General features: G+C 38.3%; 1 protein-coding gene and 1 pseudogene across 4 annotated transcripts in view; both read right to left on the bottom strand.

The window, feature by feature from the left end:
• LOC129776625 (chitin deacetylase 1) overlaps positions 1–8956 on the bottom strand; it is a 33062-nt gene extending 24106 nt beyond the window's left edge. The window contains exon 1 of one of the 4 annotated variants that reach the window (XM_055782368.1): positions 8804–8956. The gene's annotated coding sequence lies outside the window, so the exon portion shown is untranslated. Of the gene's footprint in view, positions 1–8699 lie in introns of all 4 variants that reach the window. The other 3 variants (XM_055782370.1, XM_055782367.1, XM_055782369.1) reach the window with 3 other exon arrangements.
• A 3143-nt stretch (positions 8957–12099) lies between these two features.
• LOC129780988 (U4 spliceosomal RNA) lies at positions 12100–12176 on the bottom strand (annotated as a pseudogene).
• Between the last annotated feature and the right edge of the window lie 2059 nt (positions 12177–14235).

The following is a 14235-nucleotide window of genomic DNA, read 5'->3' as shown; positions in this document are numbered from 1 at the left end:
GTCTGGCTGGGTAAGGGAGTAAAAAGAGGCCTCAAACCAAATCACCAGCTGTATGGAAAATATTGTATAGAGTACTAAATAAAACAATTTTGCAGTAGTACCATATATTTGAGTCCTTATATGGTACACCATAGGATCTATGGTGAAAAATTCACTTTCTGGTTTTTTTCACGCCATTTTCAATAGCTTTGAGACAAAAATATGGAAAAAAAAATACTGAAAGTACATCTTACTAAGGTGTATCGATCAATATTTTCAAACAATTTCTTCATCAAAAAATCAAATATTAAAAAAAATTAAATTAATTTTTATTTAATTTTAAATTCAATTTAATTTTTTTTAATTTTTAGAGTGTTTTTCGCGGTACAAAAAAATTATATATATTTTCAGGCATTTCGAAATTTTGAAAGAAATATTACTTTGAGAACCACTTTTGCTCTAATTTTTATTTAAATGCATTCGTATGTGTAAAAACAACAATGAAGAAAATTATGTTTGTGTCTCGCAATGCTCTTAAACATTCAGGAAAACATTACACCACATGTAGAAAAAAAGACACATACGAACGCATTTAAATAAAAATTAGAACAGAAGCGGGTCTCAAAGTTAGATTTTTTTCAAAAAAAAAGAATTATTTTCAAGATATATTGAATTTTTTGGATGAAAAAACAGTTTGAAGATATTTATCGATACACCTTAGTAAGTTGTACATTCAGTATTTTTTTCCATATTTTTGTCTCAAAGCTATTGAGAATGGCGTGAAAAAAACCAGAAGGTGCATTTTTCACCATACATCATATGGTGTACCATATAATGACTCAACTATATGGTACTACTGCCAAAATGTTTTATTTAGGACTCTATACAATATTTTCCATACAGCTGATGATTTGGTTTAAGGGCACATTTTACTCCCTTACCCTGCCAGATCCCTTTAGAAATATAAAAAAATATTTTTTGTACCGTGCAACACTGAAAAAAATCTTAAAAACATCACACATACACCCATACCTCGCTTTACGGCCTAGATACGTTCCAAGCAACTTGGCCGCAAAGCGAAAAGCCGCATAAAGAATCAGTTGTACATCGACGTCGAAAATAGTTTTTTTGCCGTTATAGCGGAACATTTTAGACCGTAAATCGAAAACATGCTCTAATTGAAGAGGGCCGTTATAACGAAATGCCGTATAAAGAGCGGCCGTATAGCAAGGTATGAGTGTATCTAGAAAAGCCGTAGGAACACATTTAAATATGAATTAGAGTAGTGCTGAGTCTCTAAATAAAAAAAAATCAAAATTTCAATATTTTTTTTAGTACTTACATTTTTGATTAAATTTTTTTTTTTGATAATTTTTCTTGATACACTGTAGTAAGAAACTTTTGAGGATGGCGTGAAATAAACGAAAAATGACGTTCTGACGGGTTCAATATATCTAGATGGATTTTGATTCCGGCTATGGCACTAAACTGGTAATCAATTCTATGCTCCGAACTTAATGTAGAGGCGTACAGAAAATTCTTATTAGGTGAAAAACAGTTACGACAAAATTTTCCTAGATTCAATCTTTTTCTATCTCCTGTATCTAAACAACTTTACTACATGGCCTCTAAAATGATCTAGACAGAGAAATCCATTGAGTTGCGACGAATCCTAGCTGCAAATGAATTTTGAAAAGATGCTCCATAATTAAAAACTAGTTGTTTGAAGACTTTATGTTAGAAAAACTTTTGGTGAAGGTATTTCTTTCAATCGTGCATTTAATAACCCAAAAAAACTCTAAATTTGAAAGTACGGGAAAACCTGTTTTTGTGCGGTTTTTTTTGTGCGAATTTTTTTGTGTGATTTTTTTTGTGCGGTTTTTTGTTCTTATGCGTTTTTTTTTGTGCGTTATATGAAAAGAAGCATATTTGACGAAGTTAACGTCCATTTAGATTTTTTCGATGGTTTATATGCATTTCAGTGCGAAAAAAGCATATTTGCGTCTCAATTATCCACTTCTGAAATCATTCCCTTCCTCCAATCAAATGCTCTAAGTTGTTCTAAGTGTTTGCATGACATGATTCCTAACAGCCACACGTTTCGACATGCAACTAAAAGCACAAAACAGCCACGCGCATCCAAAAAGGCAGAGTCCCATCGCAAAGCAGAGAAACAAAAGGAAATTGAACGGTGAACGGCGTGGATTTGAGTTATTTTCTTGAGAAAAACTTTTTTATGCGGTCCCTATCTACCGCACAAAAAAAGTTTTTTTTCAAAATGTGTACCGAACACGGTTTTTTAAAGCTACTGGCATGATGTCTCTATTCTGATTTCGACTTTTCCATTCAGTTATCAAAATGGCCTCCAAAAGCCTCAAAATGCTCGCGCATCAAACGAGCAGTCTGATTCAGTTAGAATCACTGCTCATTTTATAGCAGCGGTCGTGTATCTGGAATCTTTTGACAGCATATTGTATTAAAAAAATATGCATCTTTCGACGGTTAAAATTTTACGTTGATCCGTTTTATTTCGAAAAAGTTGTGCAGGATGGAACCCGAGAGAAGAATATTGATTATGGACACCCACATTAAAAACTTGGCGTGGTCAGGTAATAAAATCGAGAAATCGCTGAATGTGACTATGTCGACCGTGTATGATGTGCTGTCCGCGTTGCGCGTCGAAGTGGAATTTATGATCGGAAGCTGAGGTTGAAGATATTGAGAACAGTTGAGGCAAGACTGAAGACTTTCGGACTACGACATCGCTAAAACACACAACTCTAACCAAAGTACCACCCGGAGAATCCGTATGCGAGAAGGTTCTCGTAATTTCTGTGCCTGCAAGCAACCAAACAGGACGCTGGAGCAAAATCTAGTGGCGTTCGAAAGTTGTACAACATGGTTCTGACGAAGCACGAAGGATGTATGCTGATGGATGACGAAACGTACGTGAAGATCGATATTGGACAGCGCCCAGGTCTGAAATTTTATAAGGTCACTGCCAGAGAAGATGTCACCAGCGAATTTAAGTTCGTTATCGCTGATAAATGTGCAGGAAGATTTTGATTTGGCACAGGATTTGCAGCTGCGTTCAGGTGAAGTCTTGGCCAGATTTGGCAAGCTGCCACTGCAGTCAAGAGGTGCTTCGGTGATACCGTGATACATTGAACTCAATCCTCCACAATGGTCCCCAATTCCGCCCAATCGAAAAATGTTGGGCAATTTTCAAGTAGAAATTGATGAAGGGTGTCAAAGATGAAGAAATCGGGATACCGCAGACATGAAGAGATCGTGTAATATAATATCGTTTAAATGGTACTCATGGACACAAACCCTCCGAACACGCCAGAGCTCGGAACAAACGAGAAAAATTGTGCCATCGTAAAACGGAACATGAACAAGGCCGAAAAACTGGATTCAGTCAACCAGAAGCGTAGTTGAACATTTTTTTTCTGTGTTTTATACTAATTGAACTTCGAGAAGAAAGGGTTTTTAGCAAACAAAAACAATCGATTTACACGCATTTTTATTCGACAGAATTTCTTTTTCTGTAGGAGTCTTGAACTGCTGCGACCATTAGTTTGATCTATTGTAGCGCACTCCAACATACTTCATACGCCCATCTAAAGGGTGTCCCACATTAAATTGCATCACGCAAAAACGCGCTGTAGAAAATTATTTAATTGATCGATCCTTTTCAAACTTTCCTCATGTCCTTGGGTACGAAATTGACCACGTGGGCTTCGTACCACTTCAGGACATCCTTTGAATAGTGACACGAAGCTATATTCGGCCAGAAAACCGTAGGGCCCTCGTGTTGCTTAAACAGAGGAAGCAGATGCTTCTGTAGACACGCCTTACGGTAGATTTTCCCGTTTACAATCCCGATACTCACGAACGGCGTACTCCGTTTGGCATATGAGTAGATCGCCTGCCAAATCATGTATTTCCTGACAAACTTTGAAAGTTTCTGCTTCCTTACTTCCTCCAGAACATCAAACTTGTGCTGGGTGGTGAAGAACAGTAGGCCCGGATGCTGCCGGAAATTTGCCTTCACGTAAGTTCCTTCATCCATGATGAGACAATGCGGCTTCGTCAGCATCTGGGTGTACAGTTTCCGAGCCCGTGACTTTCCCACCGTATTTTGCCGTTCGTCACGATTTGAAGCTTTCTGAACTTTGTACGTATGAAGTTTATCCCGGTCCTTGGCTTTCTGGGATTCCGCCTCAACGCTTCCGCAACACGCTTGTTACCCTGATCGCTAATAGAACATCCATTTTGACCGCGTTTCTTCTTCCGTTTGATGCTCAGAGTTTCGCAGTAACGTTTAATCACATGACTCACCGTTGACTGCACGATTACGAGTTGTTTTCCGATGAGCCGATGAGAGAGTTAATGATTTTCCAGGTATTTGCGCAAAATCAATTCGCGACGTTGCTTTCCGGGTGATGCCATTTTTTTCCAATTTTCGAAAAACCAACAGCGTTAAAAGTACAGTGTGAACAATATACACTAAACTATTTTTACTCAAATTTTCAAGAGAAAATTCCCAATGGGTAATTTTCTACAGCGTTTTCTTCCGTGATGCAATTTGATGTGGGACACCCTTTATTCAGCGTAGGTCCTGATCTCTGAAATGCTCCAGACAAAGAAGTCCGTTTGGCTGTCGTAATTTTCTTGAAACAATACTTCGTAATGCAAAATTGGCTTTGCAAAGGACTTAACGGCTTAATCCAGTTCGCGTTCTGTTGAGAAATTCTCGTTATGAGCCATAATAACCCTGCAATGTGAACTCCAATACGAAATATAACATCACATTAATGAACAAGTGTGTTTCTTTGAACTCCATACTAATGAAGTTCGATCTCAATGAGTAACAAAATTCTTGTCCAGTGATGCCCGCCTTCCCGATTTTTCAGGATTTTTCAAGACTTTTTGACGAGACGTTCCAAATATCCAAACCAAAGAGTTTTTATTTCAATACTGGGCTTCCCACCAAAGTTTTGCTGGTTGGACAATGTCATGCAGTTCTTTTTCGATAGCTCTATCGTCCTATAGAAACCGAGCCGTCCCAACGTAGTATTACTTGCGTTGTTTGATAAGCACTTGGATTGGGATATATTTACCAAGTAATACGCCTTCCCTGTATTCTTAGTGACACGTTCGAGAAAGCGAGTGTACTAGTGTAAGTTGGAAAAATTTTTCTATGAAGAAAAATCCCCCTGACCATCTAATTATTTTGATTTTACCGAAATCAACTCTAGTTAATCTAAAAATCAATTCAAGTTAATCTAATTTACGAAACATTAAATTGTACTGATACGAACCTGTACTTAATGTTGATTAGGAATCCGTCTAACAGGGATGTGATTTTTTTTTTGAGATTAACAATTGAATATTTGTGAAACTTGAAGCATTGCCTAAACGTTATATTCTCACGTTTTGATTGGCCCAATTTGTGTTCCACGAATTGTACGGGCCAGAAAGGGCAACTATAATAACTAGAGTAACAATTCGACTGAGGTGAATGTGAAAGTTCAAAGCCTCTATAATATAATAAATAATAATAATAACAATTTGAATATATCAATACTTCTTCGTAACTATCATTCTACCCAAGGGGAATATGAAAAATAAGACAACGAAGCCAACATACCCACAAGATAGCGAGCTTTTATTTGATATTCTTCTCTATCCTAGTTGTGCTGTCACCTACAACGGTTTTGCTCAATACAATGGAAGCCTAAGAAGAAGCGAAACATTACGCCGCAAGCCAAACCCCTGTGTGATTCTACAGCCAGTCAATTCGGATAGGGGTAGTGGGGGCAAATTGGTCATGCGTGGCAAAGTGGTCACCTGTATGTTTGGTCGTATAGCTATTGACTATAGATTCCGAATCGATAGTCACCTTATGTTTGAAGAATTTAATGCCTTTTGAGTCACCCTGTACTTCAGTAGAGCTGTCGCATGTCAAAATATAAATAAAAACAGAAATTGCTCTCCAGATACCCATTCGGCCGTAGTTCTGTGCGCATGTTTTCTAAGGAATTTCTCGTAAAATTTAGTTTATTCAACCTGATATGTTGGACAAATCATCAGTTTGGATGTTCACATGCTCTACGAGAGGTGAACAGATTATTTTTTTATTCTCAGCGATTAATTAGCATAGAAATTATTTTGATGTTTGGGGGCAAAGTGGTCATAGGTGAATAATAACTTACAATGTTCTGTTTACTAAAGCTGATATACCTCATCACATTCTGCTCATGAAGAGGTTCCTTTTGTGGCTTTGACCCTGGAAAAATATGCCACTCCAACTAAACCAAGCCCCATTATGTGGAACGTTATGTGTTACTTACTAAGTTTTTGTATACATTAGAAAATTTCAATTGAGACTTTAGGTGAATAGACCAGGCTTATTTCATACATGTATCTACTATATCAAATATGTTTTTTTTCAATTTTGGACGAAAAAATCGCATAACTCTATCCCATTTAGCTTGATATTTGCGAGTGACCACTTTACCTCCAAGCAAACAAAAAGGTCGATTTTTCAACTTTTTTTCTAATGATGAAAACCGTACTATTTTGAATTTTTATAGTAAAATCCGTTTGGTATCATGAGCAACAATGAGTTTAACTATAATATTCTACGAAAAACGGGAATTGAAGCGGTATGTGGACGCTAGAAATGGGCATATTCCTTAGGGTGACCACTATGCCCCCACTTCCCCTAAGTTATATTGTTCCGCTCCAAACTGATCATCCATTCTCCAACAGTTAGGAAGTGCTGACTCTAAAATCATAAGCAACAGTCAATCACAATCATCTATGCATCGACGATTGAGAGTAAACGTTTGGAGCTGTTATGAAGCAAGGATGAAACGGCACTCTGCTGCGGTGATATGAAAGGGTTTCAATTGACTGGAATCATCGGGGGAAAAAATGTAAAAGGTAAAGGGTGGAACGGTCGAAATTTGGTCAAGGTAAATTTGACATGTTTCTTTTGAGCGTGCAATACAAAAACCTGAACACCTCTTATTTTGTAGGTGTATGGATGCAGAATAATTTTACTATTTTGAATTTGATTCTGTCAACTTTGCGTGCGAGAAGCTTGGATTTTCATATTGTGTGGACAAAATTTTCAAGCTCTGCTCCTCTTTCTTGGACGCATTTTAGGGAACTGACGAACAAACGCACGCAAAGTTGACAAAACTTCAAGCGCTTCCGGGACAGGAGTTTTACGCGGCGACGGGAATGGAAGGGTGGCAAACATCCTCAGGATCATGCACAAGTTTCTAGAAAAATACAGAGAGCCAATGCGGCTATCTGCCCATGCGACTGGAAAAAGACTAATTGCATCACCATTAGTCTGCTGCCTTTCCTCAACAAACACGACACACACCCGTTTTGTTTTGGCAGGGTTTGACATCCTGCAATTATAGAATGAAGCCGATGAAATGGTATGCCGAGAATAACGTGGTTGAAGATCACAATCATTCCAACATCAGCTTCACCCCGTAAGGATATATTGAGTCATCGTCAAGCGGAACTTGAAGAAGACACAAAAAACGGTGGAAAAGGAAAATATACTGACGTTCTGTATCGAATAAAGTCGACGAAACCATTGTACAAAACACAATGGCTTTAATGAATATTTTTTATTTGTATTATATTGATTTGAACTACTAAACGAAAAAGAAACTGATTGCTTAAGTAAAAATTGAACAAGACTACACCCATTTTTCTTCGATCAAATATTGATCGTTCCTTTCTTTATAAACTCTGATATCTACGGCATACCATTTCAAACAAATCTTAGAAACGATGATATTCAGACCGATAGTAAAAGTTCAAGTATTCAATCTAGCCAAGAATACTACGCAAACAGTTCAAGATGAGCGTTAACGTAACCGAAAACGGTTTTCGATTATTTTGAAGAACGAAAAACATTTCCATTGAACCAAAACCTCCGGTGATCAAATCGTTCGGAAGAAGCTATCGAAAAACAGGCAGCAGAGCTCGAACAAAAGTATTCATACAAAAATATTTGCAAATCCCAGCAGCAAGACGTAATATAGAGAAGGCCATAAACCGCAAGTCGTGTCAGATACCTGATAACCTGACAGCGTGGAGCATAGAAATACAACGAGAGATCAACATGAGTGATTGAGCAGATGGAGTTGGCTGATAACACGTTTTGGGACACCATATGCGATTCCATAATTCCAGTTATATCAAAGGATAAAAAGGGTAAACAAACTGTGAAAAACGAAAATTCAGATCATCTGAATGTCTTTAAAACGTTGCTTGAATGTAAATTTTACCACAATCTCACAAAGATGTCACATATTTCAACAACTTCATCATAAACTTAAGTTTCGTCTTTATTCGTAAGTGAGCTGAAACTATCCAAAAGTTTTTGTTTTACAGTCCGAAAATGAGAAAACCTCTGCATTAATCAAAAGCAACTACGCGGCTTCCGCATGATCATTGGGGCGTGTGTTAAAATTGCACATTTTGTTTGTGGCCAATTTCACGGTGATTTTATAATTATTGACTGCACTCTCGGCCTTTCACTTATTAAAGCCATCACTATTCTGCTCCTTTATAACACTATTGTATGTTCGTTGCTAAGATAACACCTAGCCACTTCACGATCACCGATCCAACCGTTCGATTCGATATGCTTCGAGAGCAACGAGGAATATGTTTCTCACTTTATCCACTCTACCATTGTGGCGGTAGGCTTTTACCACTGCACTATCAGTTCATGGCGCAGATCCTGCTTATCGTCTGCTAACAGTAGATCTTCGATAAGTACCACTAACTCCCAGCTACACACCGCTATTAATGCGCACACGCGATCTGTTCCGGAACTAAATTTGCGCCAACATACGAACAAAACAGACAGAAGTGTCCAGATCATCCACAGACATCGATCCAAACTCCGCGGATGGCGGTTCGCTACTAACCCGGTGAAGAGTTGTGGTCCGCATCGAAAGCTGTGTGTACGTAGCATATTGTTTTCGACGGCATTGAGTTGGGTGATAGAAAGGCTCTCTCTTGGTGGTGCTCTCGTTAGGGTTAGAGCTTTTTTTCTGTTATGCTCCGGTGAATCGGGTGCAGCGCTATGTATGCCCATTTTGTCTGATCCAGCCGGTACATTTGAATCCGTTGACAGCCGCAGTAAAAGAAGTATGTTGTGACTCGTTGGTTGTTTTGAATAGAAGTTTGTTTTCGCATAAATTTTTTTTTGAGTGGGCAGACTCGACCAAATAAGGTTCAGAAGGGTGAAAAGAATATGATCATCTTTTTCCATGAGAAAGTCGAATCGGGTAATCCAATTAACGAAGACAATTTGGCGCAATGAAGTCCTTTATTCAATAATAACGAAACAAAGTTTCTGTGTTAAGATGTCAATCATCTGTGGTTGCGGGCGTAAACCAGAGACTGTACCTCAGAAAAATAGTCCTATGGGTCCGTTGCGCGAAATTAAGTGCGATTCACATACAACATCCACGACACGTTCACGTTCCGTCACGTCACGTTGCGTGAATTATTCTCCCATGCAATTCTTATGAAAGCATTCACATACACTGGCAACAGAAACTTCGACCTGCCGTTGCTGGTGTATGTGAATGCTTCCATAAGAATTGCATGGAAGAATAATTGACGTAACGTGGCGCGACGTGACGTGAACGTGACGTGGATGTTGTATGTGAATCGCACTTTATTCGTTTGCCGAACGTTTCTTTCAATAAGTCAACTGTGGCATCAAGGCTCCTCCACAATAAGGGAACTTAATTATGGTTTACAAAAATTGGTGATCATGACCCTGGTCATCATTCACCGTTACGCTCTGTCCGTTATCATTTTTGAAGAAGAACGAACCAATGATTCTACCGGCCCATAAAACGCACTGAGCGTCGTCACGCACTGTGCGATGTCTCAGACGATGCGAGTTATTGTGTACAGTAAAATTGGTGCGCGTACGGTCCATGATTGCTGGAAATATTCAGTAACATATCTCTATAGAAACACTCAAGAAATCTAGATTTTCCTCTGAACACAGCTCTCAAAAAGTAACTGCATGACTCAATTTTGCGTAAGCACGAATGGACACCAGATTTTATAGATAATGTTCGATTTTGAGCGTTTATATTTAGAAATTTGCATGAATTAATTTAGGCACTCCCCTAACAATTTATTTCAAAGACGAAAATTATAAATTTTTCAAAACTAACTATCGAAAAATTGCAAAATGTCAAGCATTATCTAAATGGAAATCCCGTGTTCTAATTGGTCGGTTGGTACAAGCAATCTGTGCTTTCACAGTGTCTCATTCAATACGGGGATTAACTGTGTCAAGCAGCAAGTAAGAAAGCCGTTCTCCGCGATTTCACTGTTTCAGTGTTACTGTGTTGTGCTCCCGTGGCCGAGTGGTTAGCGTCATAACTAACATGCCGGGGGTTCGGGTTCAATTCCCGTTCTGGTCGGGGGAATTTTTCGTCAAAGAAATTTCCTCCGACTTGCACTGTGATCACGCGTATTCTAGAGCTTGCCACTCAGAATGCATTCAAGGCGTGTTATTTGGCATAGAAATCTCAACTAAGTACTAATAAAAATGACGCAAGTAATACTACGTTGAGACGGCGAAGTTCCTCTAGGAACGTTAGTGACATTGAAGAAGAAGAAGAAGAAGAAGAAGTGTTACTTTCAACATTTGACAATTTTGCTCGCAAGTGCTGGGTTGCCATGGGAACGCGTTCGAATTGCAAGAAAAATATTGCAACGTAAGCCCAGCTGATAGTGTATAAAGAATGAAGGATGCATTGACAAAAACGACACATGGCTAGATTGTGTATTCGGGTTCACGGCATTGAGCTTCGTATGTTCCATTTGGGAAGGGAACATAGATTTTCATAGATTTTCGGGTGGAATAAACACATTTTTAAAATAAAAAATTATGAATGACAATTAACTTTTCCTTATCGAATATGTACTCTAAAAATTTGATACAGATGAATTTGCCTCCCTAAATGGATATTACCACCAGACGTACATACATTGTACATTCGTCATCGCAGATTATTAACGCTAAACTTAATCTTTCTTTAACTTAATCCTATTATTTACCGAGTTTGTGCCATTTTAGTGATGCGGTATCTTACCTGGTACGGCCATAACAATGAACTTTAAGCGCGTTTTTCTCGAAACTAGTTTTTTCAAACTGGCGTACACGATATCTCAAGTTCTACTGATCTGATCAGTGTAGAATTTATTGTTCTGAATCATATTTCGGACGTTTAAGGCATATGATGCAGAAAACAGATCTCAACTTTATGCACAGGTATTATTTGGTTGATATATATGAAAAATTAGTTCAATATGCTTTTAAGCTTTCTACTTTGGTACCTCAAATGATTGAAAACACAAAAAAATCATCGAATAAAATGCTTCTCAAATCAAGCGAGTAAAAATCAAACTTCGGACACCATTTATAAAATAATCAAATTTCGGACACTTTATTTTGTGATTTTTTGAACGAAAATTTCATTACACTTGATTATATTTTATAATCAACTGCGAAACACTTACAAAGCAATCACAGTAACCTGATAACGATGATGAGAACTGATGAAACACGAGAGAAATTTAAATATTGTTGAAGGGGTAAATTCTACGTGCTCACGCTAAGCAAACGTCAAACACAAACGATGATGAGTGGATTTTGGATTTTGGATGGTTTTTTTCCGCCTATGTGATAATTCAAAAGCAATTCTCTAATGAAGTGATAGTGAAACCAAGGAATTACTCTAAAGAAGTGATTGTGATATTAATTTTATAGTTATATCATCAGTGCATCAAGCATTTCAAGATATTAGAACAAAGTGTCCGAAATATGATTTTGTCCGAAATATGATACAGAATGGTATATGGATATAATCTGCAGGCATCTCTCTATCGCACGAACCTCTAAAAAATGATATTTTTCAAATTTTATTATTTTAATCGGAAATCGGGAATTAATCGGGACCCGTAAGAAAAAACTATGGATGGGTTATACCTATGATATAACCGCAAGGTTGACGTAGGACTGCCGTTGGCTTAGCAATCATTTGTGTTTTTTCAACTAGCAATAATCGTAACTCGAATGTTCCTCATTGGGTACGATATCGCCGCTGCGCAGAGCTATCTTTTGTATGTATTGATTAAATTATTGATCAAAATAGTGAATGAGTGAAACAATTTACGAATTCAATTAAAAACAAATCCCAATTTAGATCAATTCATGCATTATGGTAGTAGTTATCGCAACAAATAGTTATCAACATTTTGCCTAATCATCAAACGATATGCGTAGTGAGCGTCGTGAGCTGGCGACATGAAGGGATATGCAGTAGCAGAGATGAACCAGCCTCGGCTGAAAATCTCTTTAAGAAAAAAAAATGCAGTCTAGTATAACCGAACAAAGCGTTGCATTTGCACCCGCTTTTGTAGACCGTGTTAGCAAAACGAATTCCGGAGTGTAAAAATGCATGAAGGTATAAAAGTACTGCCGAGATCTGCAATGCCGATTTACCCAACTTATTGGTTTCGAAATCTGTGTTGGGAAAACACATTCCGGTTTGCAAAAATGCAAGCGAGTACAAAAGTACTCGCAGCTTGTATCTCATTTGCAATGCCAATTTCCCCACGCACCATGGTTTTGAAATCTATGTTAGGGATGCATTCCGATTTGCAGAAACGTAAGTACCCACAACTTGCATCTATTTTGCAATGCCGATATCCCCAGGCTTCATGGTTTTAGATTTTGTGTTCAGGAAACATTTCGATTAGCAAAAACGCAAACGAGTACAAAAGTACCCGCTGCTTGCATCTAATTTGCAATACCAGTTTCCTCAGGCTCCATGGTTTTGGAGTCTGTGTTAGGGAAACATTCCGATCTGCAGAAACGCAAGCGAGTACAAAAGTACCCGCTGCTTGTATCTATTTCGCAATGCCGATTTCCCCAGGCTTCTCGATTTTGAAGTCTGTGTTAGGGAAACATTCCGATTTGCAGAAACGCAAACGAGTACAAAAGTACCCGCTGCTTGAATCTATTTTGCAATGCTGATTTCTTCAGGCTCCATGATTTTGTAGTCTGTGTTAGGGAGACATCCATTCATTCCAGCGATGGTACCTCAATCGTTGCGCAATCATAACTGAGTGGATTTCCGAGCGACACTCGCTTTTATACCGATTAGTGTGATTTTAATAGCCTGTTTTGAAAACAATTTTAAGGCTATTGAAACAAGTTTTTGAATCAAAAAGTAACAAGCATATAATGCGTAGACATTTTATGTTTCGAATGAAATGTTATACCATTTCGTTCAGTTGTTTAGGAGCTATTAACGCTCAAAATCTTGTTCTACGGCGTAACGCTTTCGTTTTTGAAACTTTGAACTTACACCCCAGTATAGAACTGAAAGACGTAGTCCTACGTCAAAAACGTTTTGAGCCGCATTTTGTTTTTCAAACGGCCGTTATGTTGTCAAAAAAGGATGTCTTTAACTTATCCGAGGTTCATGCGATAGCGGCATCTTTACTGATTCAGAATATGTTTGATTTTTTTTGTTTCAGATAATCAGAAAGGCTGGAATCGTGTACTCCATGGCACAACTTATTTTTGAACCCTCTCATTTCATCAGCTCTTACATATTCTAGTTATGAATATTTTTCCTTCGTTCAATTGTTTTATTGTTTAAAGCTAGATGAACAAATAATGATATAATGGATAGTAGAAATATTCTTAGTTTCATTTTTACGGAACTCGAAAAAATGTCCCAAATTCGTGTGTCTTCTTCATGAGTGCTACCTTCAAGCGGTCCAGTTGTTGGCAGTACAGGTCCGAATTGAGCGTTTGGCCATAGGGAAGCAGCTCATAATAGATTATTCCTTGACAATCCCACCAAACACACAGTAGAACCTTCCTGGCCGTTAATGAGGGCTTGGCCACCGTCTGAGCCGCTTCAGCGGGCTTTGACCACGACCGTTTGCGCTTCACGTTGTCGTAAGTGACCCACTTTTCATCACCAGTCACCATCCGCTTCAGAAACGGGTCGATTTTGTTGCGATTCAGCAGCGATTCACATGCGTCGATCCGGTCAAAGATGTTTTTTTGCGTCAACGTGTGTGGCACCCATACATCGAGCTTCTTTGTGAATCCAAGCTTCTCCAAATGGTTAATAACGGTTTGATGACTTATCCCCA

This window comes from Toxorhynchites rutilus, chromosome 3 (assembly GCF_029784135.1).
Source record: "Toxorhynchites rutilus septentrionalis strain SRP chromosome 3, ASM2978413v1, whole genome shotgun sequence".
Lineage (NCBI taxonomy): Eukaryota > Metazoa > Arthropoda > Insecta > Diptera > Culicidae > Toxorhynchites > Toxorhynchites rutilus.
This window is presented reverse-complemented; position numbering and strand designations above follow the sequence as displayed.